This window comes from Chiloscyllium plagiosum, unplaced genomic scaffold (genome assembly GCF_037043375.1).
Source record: "Chiloscyllium plagiosum isolate Xiang-an unplaced genomic scaffold, Cpla_swu_hap1 HiC_scaffold_29, whole genome shotgun sequence".
NCBI classification, from domain to species: domain Eukaryota; kingdom Metazoa; phylum Chordata; class Chondrichthyes; order Orectolobiformes; family Hemiscylliidae; genus Chiloscyllium; species Chiloscyllium plagiosum.
Window position 1 is genome coordinate 99,151,619 of NW_028270167.1, and position 10,614 is coordinate 99,162,232.

Below are 10,614 nucleotides of genomic sequence, written 5' to 3' on the forward strand. Positions count from 1 at the left end.
TTCCTGAATATACCGAGTAAGTTCTCCAATCCATTCCCAGTCCATATTTTGAAGGTTAAAATCCCCTTTTCTTGCAACCCTATCATTCTTACAGCCTTTGTCGAGCTCCCCACGTATTTTCTCCCCAATTTCCTGCTGAGTATTGGGGGTGGGGGGCGCGCAGGGCGGGGCGAGAGTGTAATCCCAACAATGTGATTACACCCTTCATTTTTCTCAGTTCCAACCGTACAACTTCACTGGATGATCCATCAGGAATATCCTCTCTAAGTACTGCCATGACGTTTTCCCTTATCTAAAACACCACTCCCCTCCTCTCTTGCCCCTCCTTCTCTCCTTCCTAGAAACACACCTTCAATGCAGGTTTGCATTTGAACACAGACCTTGTGGTTCAGAGGTAGGGACACTGCCACTGCACTGCAAAAGCCCTCACAAATCAGAATTAAACCACAGAGAACATTCATAACACCTGACATAATAAGAGACACCAATGTTCGAGTGTCTGTGTAATGGTGACCACTGGACCAGAACGTAACATCTTCCATCACAAAGTGCAGGGAGCAACTCTCACCCAGATTTACAAAGCTTCAATAATTTTAATCACTTATCAGGAATACTAACATGGCAAGAATCATTTTGAATAATTTATTCATAATTGCAAATGTTTTAAGCATTGAGATAATCTGTGTTTTCATGCTGCAGTCAATCTCTCTCTATCAAACACTGATGTCCCACATTGCCCAGCCCTTTAACCTATACCATGGGGGATCACCTGGGGATTGTGAGGTGCCACCACTCTTCAACTGAGTGTTTCATTCAAATGTGAACAAACAGATTATGACAATGCATATTAAGTGCTCAAATAAATATACATGTATTTCTAAAATTAAGTTTTAAAGACTGGACAATTCTATCACATTAATTAATGAAATGATAACTTTAATTCCACAAGCAATATTGTTTTCCAATCAAACACTCCCATCTCTAAATTGCATTGTTTTCCAAAGATATCCTTCTCTCGAGAATGCCCATTCAGTCACTCTTCCCTCAGTGAGCTGGATAGCTGGTTTGTAATATAGAGGCATGCAACTACATTGGCCCTGTTCCCACATTAGATGATGCTACCATGAAGAACTCTTCTTCTTACCCTGACCTGAGCTATGGTGACCCCAAGGTTACACTCAGCACCAGTTGCCCCTCTCCACTGAGGGAGTGGTGTGTGCCCATTGCCTTGGAGAAAAAGAGATGATACCAGAGAGTGATGTGAGTATGACTGGGTTTAATGTTAAAGCTGCGTTTGACTGAGTGTGACATCAAGGAGCCTGAGCAAATCTGGAGCCAATGGAAATCAAGGAAAACTCTCTGCTGGTTGGAGTTGTACCTGGCACAAAGGAAGAAGGTTGTGATTGTTGACGGTTAGTCATCACAACGACAGAACATTTCTGTTGGAGTTCCTCAGGAGAATGTCCTCGGCCCAACGATCTTCAATAGTTTTATAAATGTACACAGAAGCTCCTTAGAGCACTTTCCAAACCCACAACACATTCTCAACAACCACTAGGGATGGGCAATAATTGCCGGCCCAACCAGCGATGCCCAGGAATGGATTAGAATTCATTTAAAATGTTGTCCAATCACAACTAATGGTAGACACTGCGTTTTAGGTTTTGTGAGTGTAAGCTGGTTGGGTCCAGGCAGTAATCTGTTTGCTGTGAAGAACTGAAGAGAAATGCTGTTTGGAACAATCTGTCAGTCTTTCAGAGGCATAGCCTACATACATAGCATCACACAGACACTGAAGTTCATATACCAGATTACTCCCACATGAGATAGGCGGAAGCAATTTAAAATGTATTTGTATCTGGACTGAAAAATATTTGGAAACACAGTTAAAATGTTGTCATGAAAACAATTTGGTAAAGAAGTTAGTATCCAAATAAGATATTTTCAAAGTGCTTGAACTTTACAATAATTTGATCTGGGTGTGATAACCAGGCACATTTGTGTTCTGTGTTTTCAACAGATTTCAGTCTGAAAATCAACCAAACAAATGGTGGACCTGTGTTTATTGGACAATTAAAGTGGACATGGTTAGTATTGAAGAACAGTCACTGGATACGAAAGGTTAACTCTGATTTCTCTTCACAGATGCTGCTGAGATTTTTTCAGCAATTTTTGCTTTTGTTTCTGATTTAAAGCATCTGTCTTTTTTTTTGGATATGGTCAAAAGATTTATGACCTCCAATACTTAGACTTTGCTGTTGAAGCTCAGGACTCTCTGGAAATCATTGACACTCTGTCTCGAGTCACACAAAAGGATGTTGGTTGGGATTATACCGGACATCAATGTCGTTGCACAATTCTTTTTGGACACTGAAGTTGTGAAGCTGACATACACTGCATATGGTTGATGAGAGATTCAATGTGAGATCCCATGTGCTGCAGTATTCCATCACCTTTGTAACACCTTCACTAAGGATCTAGTCCAGGGTGCAGAATTAAAGAGCCTATATTGGTCAGTGCATTGAGTGTAGGGGTACATGACATTAGTTAGGCCATTTTTGGAATACTATATTCAATTCTGGTCTCCCTGCTATAGGAAAGATGTTGTTAAACTTGAAATGTTGCAGAAGAAATGTACAAGAATGTCACTTGCCCTTGAGGGCTTGTCCTAATGGAGGCTGCGAAGTGACTTGTTTCTGAACAAAGAGACCTTGGAGTGCAAGTTCATAGCTCTTTGAAAGTGGAGTCGCAGGTAGATAGGATAGTGAAGAAAGCATTTAGTATGCTTTCCTTTATTGGTCAGAGTATTGAGTACAGGAGTTGGGAGGTCATGTTGCGGCTGTACAGGACATTGGTTAGGCCACTGTTGGAATACTGCGTGCAGTTCTGGTTTCCTTCCTATCGGAAAGATGTTGTGAAACTTGAAAGGGTTCAGAAAAGATTTACAAGGATGTTGTCAGGGTTGGAGGATTTGAGCTATAGGGAGAGGTTGAACAGGCTGGGGCTGTTTTTCCTGGAGCATCGGAGGCTGAGGGATGACCTTATAGAGGTTTACAAAATTATGAGAGGTATGGATCGGATAAATAGACAGAATTTTTTCCCAGGGGTGGCGAAGTCCAGAACTAGAGGGCATAGGTTTAGGGTGAGAGGGGAAAGATATAAAAGTGATCGAAGAGGCAACTTCTTCATGCAGAGGGTGGTAAATGCACGGAGTGAGCAGCCAGGGGAAGTGATGGAGGCTGGCACAATTGTAACATTTAAGAGGCATCTGGATGGGTGTATGAATAGGAAGGGTTTGGAAGGATATGGGCTGGGTGCTGACAGATAGGACGAGATTGGATTGGGATATCTGGTCAGCATGGACAAGTTGGAGCAAAGGGTCTGTTTCTGTGCTGTACATCTTTGTAACTCTCTGAATCTATGACCTCAGAGAGGTTTGCTAAATCATGAAGAGCATGGATAGGGTGAATAGCCAAGGTCTTTTCTAAGGGGAAGAGGAGTTCATACTGGTGCGCACAGTGTTAGGTTGAGATGGGAAAATTTAAGACGGACCCAAGGGGCAACTTTACTCGAACAGAAGTCGGTGCGTGCATGGAATGAGCTGCCAGAGGAAGTGGTGGAAGCTGGTACAATGACAGCATTTGAAAGGCATCGGATGGTTATATGAATAGGAAGGGTTCAGAGGGATTGGGGCCATGTGCTGGCAAATGGGACTAGATCTGTTCAGGGTGAATGGGTTTAACGGAGCGGTCTGTGTCCGTGCTATGACAATTTAACTCTCAGTCATCAGCATAGAGAAACTGTGAGACATGGTTGTTGGCAGATCATTTGTCTGAATGTTGAAAAGTGTTTAGATCAACCCTGTGCCAACGCTTGGACAGTCTGCCCCATGCACTTCCTATCTTTAATAGAGTCATAGCGTCATAGAGATGTAGAGCACGGAAATAGACCATTGGTTCAAACCTTCCATCCCGCCCAGATACCCGAAATTAATCTAATCCCATTCGCCAGCATTTGCCCCACATCTCTCTAAGCCCTTCCTATTAATAATAGGCATCCAGATGCCTTTTATATGTTTTAATTAGACCAGCCTTTTCCTCTGGCAGCTCATTCCACGTACACATCAGTCTCTACAAGAAGAGGACTGCCCCTGAAGTCCCTTTAAAATCTTTCCCCTCTCACCTTGAACCTACAACTTCTAGTCTTGGAAATAGATATTGGCTATTTCCCCTATGCATTCCCCTCATGATTTTATAAATGTCTACAAGGTCACCCCTCAACCTTTGAGGGAAATAGCCGCAGCCTATTCAGCTTCTCCCTCTAACTCAAAACTTTCAATCCTACAACACCCTTGTAAATCTTTTCTGAACCCTTTCAAGTTTTATAACATTCTTCCTGTGGCAGGGAAAATAAAATTGAATGCAATATTTCAACAGTGGGCTAACCAATTTCCTTGACAGCCATAACATGACCTCCCAACTCCTATATTCAATGCACTGACAATAAAAGCAAGCAACCCCGGCATTGCAAAGTAGATAGAGTGGGAACCGGCAGTGTGAGGGAGAGAGACTGGGACATGGCAGTGTGAGGGAGAGAGAGTGGGAGACGGCAGTGTGAGGGAGAGAGACTGGGACCTTGCAGTGTGAGGGGGAGAGAGAGAGTGGGAACCGGCAGTGTGAGGGAGAGAGACTGGGACCTGGCAGGGTGAGGGAGAGAGAGTGGGAGCCGGCAGTGTGAGGGAGAGAGAGAGTTGGAGCAGGCAGTGTGAGGGAGAGAGAGAGTTGGAGCAGGCAGTGTGAGGGAGAGAGAGTGGGAGCTGGCAGTGTGAGGGAGAGAGAATGGGAGCCGGCAGTGTGAGGGAGAGAGAATGGGAGCCGTCAGTTTGAGGGAGAGAGTGGGACCTGGCAGTGTGAGGGAGAGATTGAGCAAGTTATCCAAGATTGTGGAAGAGGTACAGTAGGCCCATCTACTCCAGGCTGGCCATCTTTCCTTTCCCTCTCTCTCCTCGTATTGTTTCCCTTCCCTACTGGAGTTCTGTCAATAGGCAGCAGTAGTACTGCATTGTGGGAAGTGTGGCAGCAGCCGTGGGTCCTGAGTGCTGTCAGATGGCCATCTTGGGCGTGGATGTGGCTGTGGGCCCAAGCCCATGGTCAGAGCAAGCCCGAAGTGTCAATGAGGGAGATACATAAATGATGAAACACGGTGGACCCAGCATCAATCAACGTGTCACACCGCTGGTCACAGTTCTCAAGTCTGGAAAGCAATTTTCCATCATCACATTCTGTCTCCTACCTTCTGCATCCAAATGGCTAGTCTTCTCCTTGTATTCCGCGTGACCTCATGTTTCTAAACAATTGACCATGCAGAACTTTGTTTTATGCTGAAAATGTGTTGCTGGAAAAGCGCAGCAGGTCAGACAGCATCCAAGGAACAGGAGAATCGACGTTTCAGAGAACACCTCTGCGACACCCGGACCAACCAACCCAACCACCCCGTAGCCCAATACTTTAACTCCCCCTCCCACTCCACCAAGGACATGCAGGTCCTTGGACCTCTCCGCCCCCATCCCACTCCAGCCTATCACCCTCACCTTGACCTCCCTCCACCTATTGCAATTCCAACGCCCCTCCCCCAAGTCCCTTTTACCTTAGCCTGCTGGACACACTTTCCTTATTCCTGAAGAAGGGCTTATGCCCGAAAAGTCGATTCTCCTGTTCCTTGGATGCTGCCTGACCTGCTGAGCTTTTCCAGCAACACATTTTCAGCTCTGATCTCCAGCATCTGCAGTCCTCACCTTCTCCTCGAAGAACTTTGTTTTATGCCTTACAGAAGTCCATATAAATCACATTCACCACTCTGCCTTCATCAATCCTCTTCATTACTTCCTTAAAAAACTCAATTCAGTTAATGAGACAGGATTTCCAACCATGTTGACAAATTCTAATCTGCCTTTCCACATTTATGTAAATCCTCAGGATCCCTCTGGATCCCTCAGGATCTCAGTTCAACATATTGCCCAGCACCAATGCCAGGCTCACCGATCTATATTTCCCTGGCTTCTCCTTCCCACATTTCTTGAGCAATGACACCACGTTCGCCAACCCCCAGCCTTCTGGCACCTGATCAGTGACTATTGATGATATAAATATCTCAGCAAGGGGCCCAGTAATCATTTCCTGAGCTTCTCACATAGCTCTCAGGTACACCTGGACAGGTCCTGTGGATATATCAACCTTTATATGTTTAAAGATGTCCATCACCTCCTCCTCTGTAATATGGACACTTTTGAAGATGTCCATATTACAGATATTTATTTCCCCAAGTTCTCATGCTTCCATATCCATATTACAATAAACACTGATGCAAAATGCTCGTTTAGTGTCTCCCACATCTGCTGCGGTTCCACAGGTGGGCTTGTTGATCTTTCAGGGGCCCTATTCTCTCCATAATTACCCTTTTGTCTTTAATGCATTTATAAATCCCTTTGGATTCTCCTTAACCTTATTTGCCAAAGGTATCTCATGTCCCATTTTTTTTCCTTCCTGATTTCACTCTTATGTATACTTCTACTGCATTTATACTCTTCTTAAGATTCTCCAGAATCCTGCTGTCTATACCTGACATATGCTTCCTTCTTATTTTTGAACAAAACGTCATTTTCTCTGGTCATCTGTCTTTCCTTCTGCCTACCAGCCTTGCCCTTCACCCCAACTGGAACATACTGTCTCTGGATTCTCATTATCCTATTTTTGATGGCTTCCAACTTTCCAGCCGTCCTTTACCTGAAAATACCCACCTCCAATCAACTTTTGAAAGTTCTTGCCGAATATCATCAAAATTGGCCTTCCTCTAAATTCAAATCTCTAACTTTTAGATCCGCTCTGTCTTTTTCCATCATTGTTTTAAATCTAATAGGATTATGGTCACTGGCCCTGAAGCGCTCCACCACTGATATCTCAGTCACCTGCCCTGCTTTATTTCCCAAGAGTAGGTCAAGTTTTGCTCCTTCTTTAGTAAGAACATCCACATACTGAATCAGAACATTTGCTTGTAGGCACTTAGCAAATTCCTCTCTAACCAAGACATTAACACCATGGCAGTCCCAGTCTGTGCTTTGGAAGGTTCAAATCCCTTACCATCACCACGCTGTTATTCTTCCAGATAACTGAGATCTTCAAACGAATTTGCTTCTCAATTTCCCACTGACTTGTGGGAGTCGACAATAGAATCATATTAAGGTGATTATTCCTGTAACTACATCCAGGGAAATTATTCCCTCCCTACCAGCATTGTGGGTCAACCCACAGCAAGTGGACTGCAGTGATTCAAGAAGGCAGCTCACCACCACCTTCTCAAGGGACAAATAGGGATGGGCTGTCAGTGCTGGCCAGCCAGCGCCACCCAATGTCCCATAAATGAATAAAAAAATTTTGGGTGGAACTGAGAAATAAGAAAGGGATAATCACCTTAAGTACAGCCGTAATATTATCCCTAATCAAAAAAAAATACACCACTCCCTCCCCTCTCTTGCCCCCTTTCAATCCTTCCTCTAGCATCTATTACCCTGGAACATTAAGCTGCCAGTCCTGTCCATCCCTGAGCCATGTCTCTGTCATTTCTATGATATCCCAATTCCATGTTCCTACCCATGCCCTGAGTTCACCTACCTTACCCATTAGCCCACTTGTATTGAAATAAATATGTTTTCTTCCAAAGATGTGCTGGTTAGGTGAATTGGCCATGCTAAATTGCCCACAGAGTTCAGGGATGTGTAGGTTAGGTCCAGTAGTCAGGGATAAATATAGGGAAGTGAAATGGGTGTGGGTGGGTTCCTCTTTGGAAGGTCAATGTGGACGTGATAGGATGAAGGGCCTGTTTCCACACTGTCGGGATTCTGAGTTGAATTCTAATGGTTATGCCTCTTCCTGTCCGAATTTACTAGCACTCATAATCTTGTTTGAAGCATCTAAATTGGGAACAGATGTTCTCAGGGAAATGCACGACAGAAATGTAAAGGTTGTTTAGGGAGCACTTACTGATAGTGCTGGACAGTTTTGTCCCACTGAGGCAAAGAAGGGATGATAGGGTGAAGGAACCTTGCGTGACAAAGGATGTGGAACATCTAGTCAAGAGGAAGAAGGAAGCTTACTTTAGGTTGAGGAGGCAAGAATCAGACAGGATTCCAGAGCGTTACAAGGTAGCCAGGAAGGAACTGAAGAATGGACTTAGGAGACCTAGGAGGGGGCATTAAAAAGCCTTGAGTGGGTAGAATTAAGGAAAACCCTAAAGCATTCTACACTTATGTAAGGAATAACAGGATGGCCAGAGTGAGGGTGAGGCTGAGCAAGGACAGTAGAGGAAACTTGTGCCTGAAGGTGGAGGAGGAGGTAGGGGAAGTCCTTAATGAATACTTTGCTTCAGTATTCACTACGGCGAGGGACCTTGACATTTGTGAGGACAGCGTGAAACAGGCTGGTCTGCTCAAACAGTTTATGCTCAAAATGTCTATTAGGAGGATGTGCTGAAAAGTTTGAAAAAGGTAAGGATAGCAAAGATGATTCTCGATAGGAGTGAGAGAGACAGGGTAGTTGTCGTGGGGTCTTCAACTTTCCAAATATTGACCGGGAACACTATAGTACGAATACTATAGATGGGTCAGTTTTTGTCCAGTGTGTGCAGGAGGGCTTCCTGACACAGTATGTAGACAGGCCAACAAGGGGCGAAGCCACATTAGATTTGGTATTGGGTAATGAGCCCGGCCAGGTGTTAGACTTGAAAGTAGGTGTGCGCTTTGGTGATAGCGATCACAATTCTGTTATGTGTACTTTAGTAATAGAAAGGGATAGGTGTATACCACTGGGCAAGAGTTACAGATGGGGGAAAGGCAATTACGATGCGATGAAGCAAGATTTAGGAAGCATAGGATGGGGAAGGAACTGCAGGGGATGGGCACATTAGAAATGTGGAGCTTATTCAAGGAAAAGCTCTTATGTGTCTTAGATAAGTATCTACCTGTCAGGCAGGGAGGAAGCTGTAGAGCGCAGGAGCTGTGGTTTACGAAGGAAGTGGAATCTCTGGTCAAGAGGAAGAAGAAGACTTATGTTAGGATGAGATGTGAAGGCTCAGTTAGGGCGCTTGAGGGTTACAAGGTAGCCAGGAAAGACCTAAAGAGAGAGCTCAGAAGAGCCAGGAGGAGGCATGAGAAGTTGTTGGCGGATAGGATCAGGGTAAACCCTAAGGCTTTCTATAGGTATTTAAGGAATAGAAAAATGACGAGAGTAAGATTAGGGCCAATCAAGGATAGTAGTGGGAAGTTGTGTGTGGAGTCAGAGGAGACAGGGGAAGCACTAAATGAATATTTTTCGACAGTATTCACTCTAGAAAACGACAATGTTGTCGAGGAGAATACTGAGATACAGGCTACTAGACTCGGTGGGATTGAGGTTCACAAGGAAGACATATTAGAAATCCTGCAGAGTGTGAAAATAGATAAGTCCCCTGGGCTGGATGGGATTTATCCTAGGATCCTCTGGGAAGCCAGGGAGGAGATTGCCGAGCCTTTGGCATTGATCTTTAAATTGTCATTGTCTATAGGAATAGTGCCAGAAGACTGGAGGATAGCAAATGTGGTTCCCCTGTTCAAGAAGGGGAGTAGAGACAACCCTGGTAATTATAGACCAGTGAACCTTACTTCAGTTGTTCGTAAAGTGTTGGAAAGGGTTAAAAGAGGTAGGATTTATAATCATCGAGAAAAAAAAAATTAATTAGGGATAGTCAGCACGGTTTTGTGAAGGGTAGGTCGTGCCTCACAAAACTCATTGAGTTCTTTGAGAAGGTGACCAAACAAGTAGATGAGATTAAACTGGTTAATATGGTGTATATGGATTTGTTTTAAAAAATTCTCAAGGTCAGGTTCGTAGGAGAGTAGTCTGACACAGAACAAACGACCAAGAGGCGAGTCTGCTAGAATATGGGCATTTTATTCCCCGCAGCGTCGCCACAACGGGTCTGGCTTATACGCACTCTACATGTTACGGAACTGGGAGCCGTCAGTTCTCGTAGAGCGGTTGCCAACAACCCACGCTCGGCGGTTAAACGTAACCCCGGAGCAGACTCACCGAACTGGAGACTTTTCCAGCTGATATACTCTTTTCCAGATATAAACATTCATGTGAACAGCAGAGCAAGGCTAAAAAACACATTCCATTCTGGTTACATACAGATAAGAAGATTCACACGGGGAGGTGTGTAATAAGATTCACACGGGACTAAGCAACACCTCCATTCCGGTTAGATTCACACATGTATTGGGACATAATTTTTAACCGTTTCACCACATTCCACTGCTTGGAATTTTACACCACATTCCACTGCTTGGCCCAATACATGTGTTACATTATGCTTAATTCAGTTCAATTCGTTTCAGTTAATTTCAGTTCAGTCAATTCAGTGTAGTTCAATTCAGCTCAGTTCAGGTCTGTTCAGTTCAATTCAATTGTGTTCAATTCAGTTCCGTCCATTTCAATTCAATTTAGCTCAGTTCCATTTTGTTCCGTTCAATTTGATTCACTTCAGTTCCACTCAGTTCAGTTCAGTTCAATCCCATTCAATTCT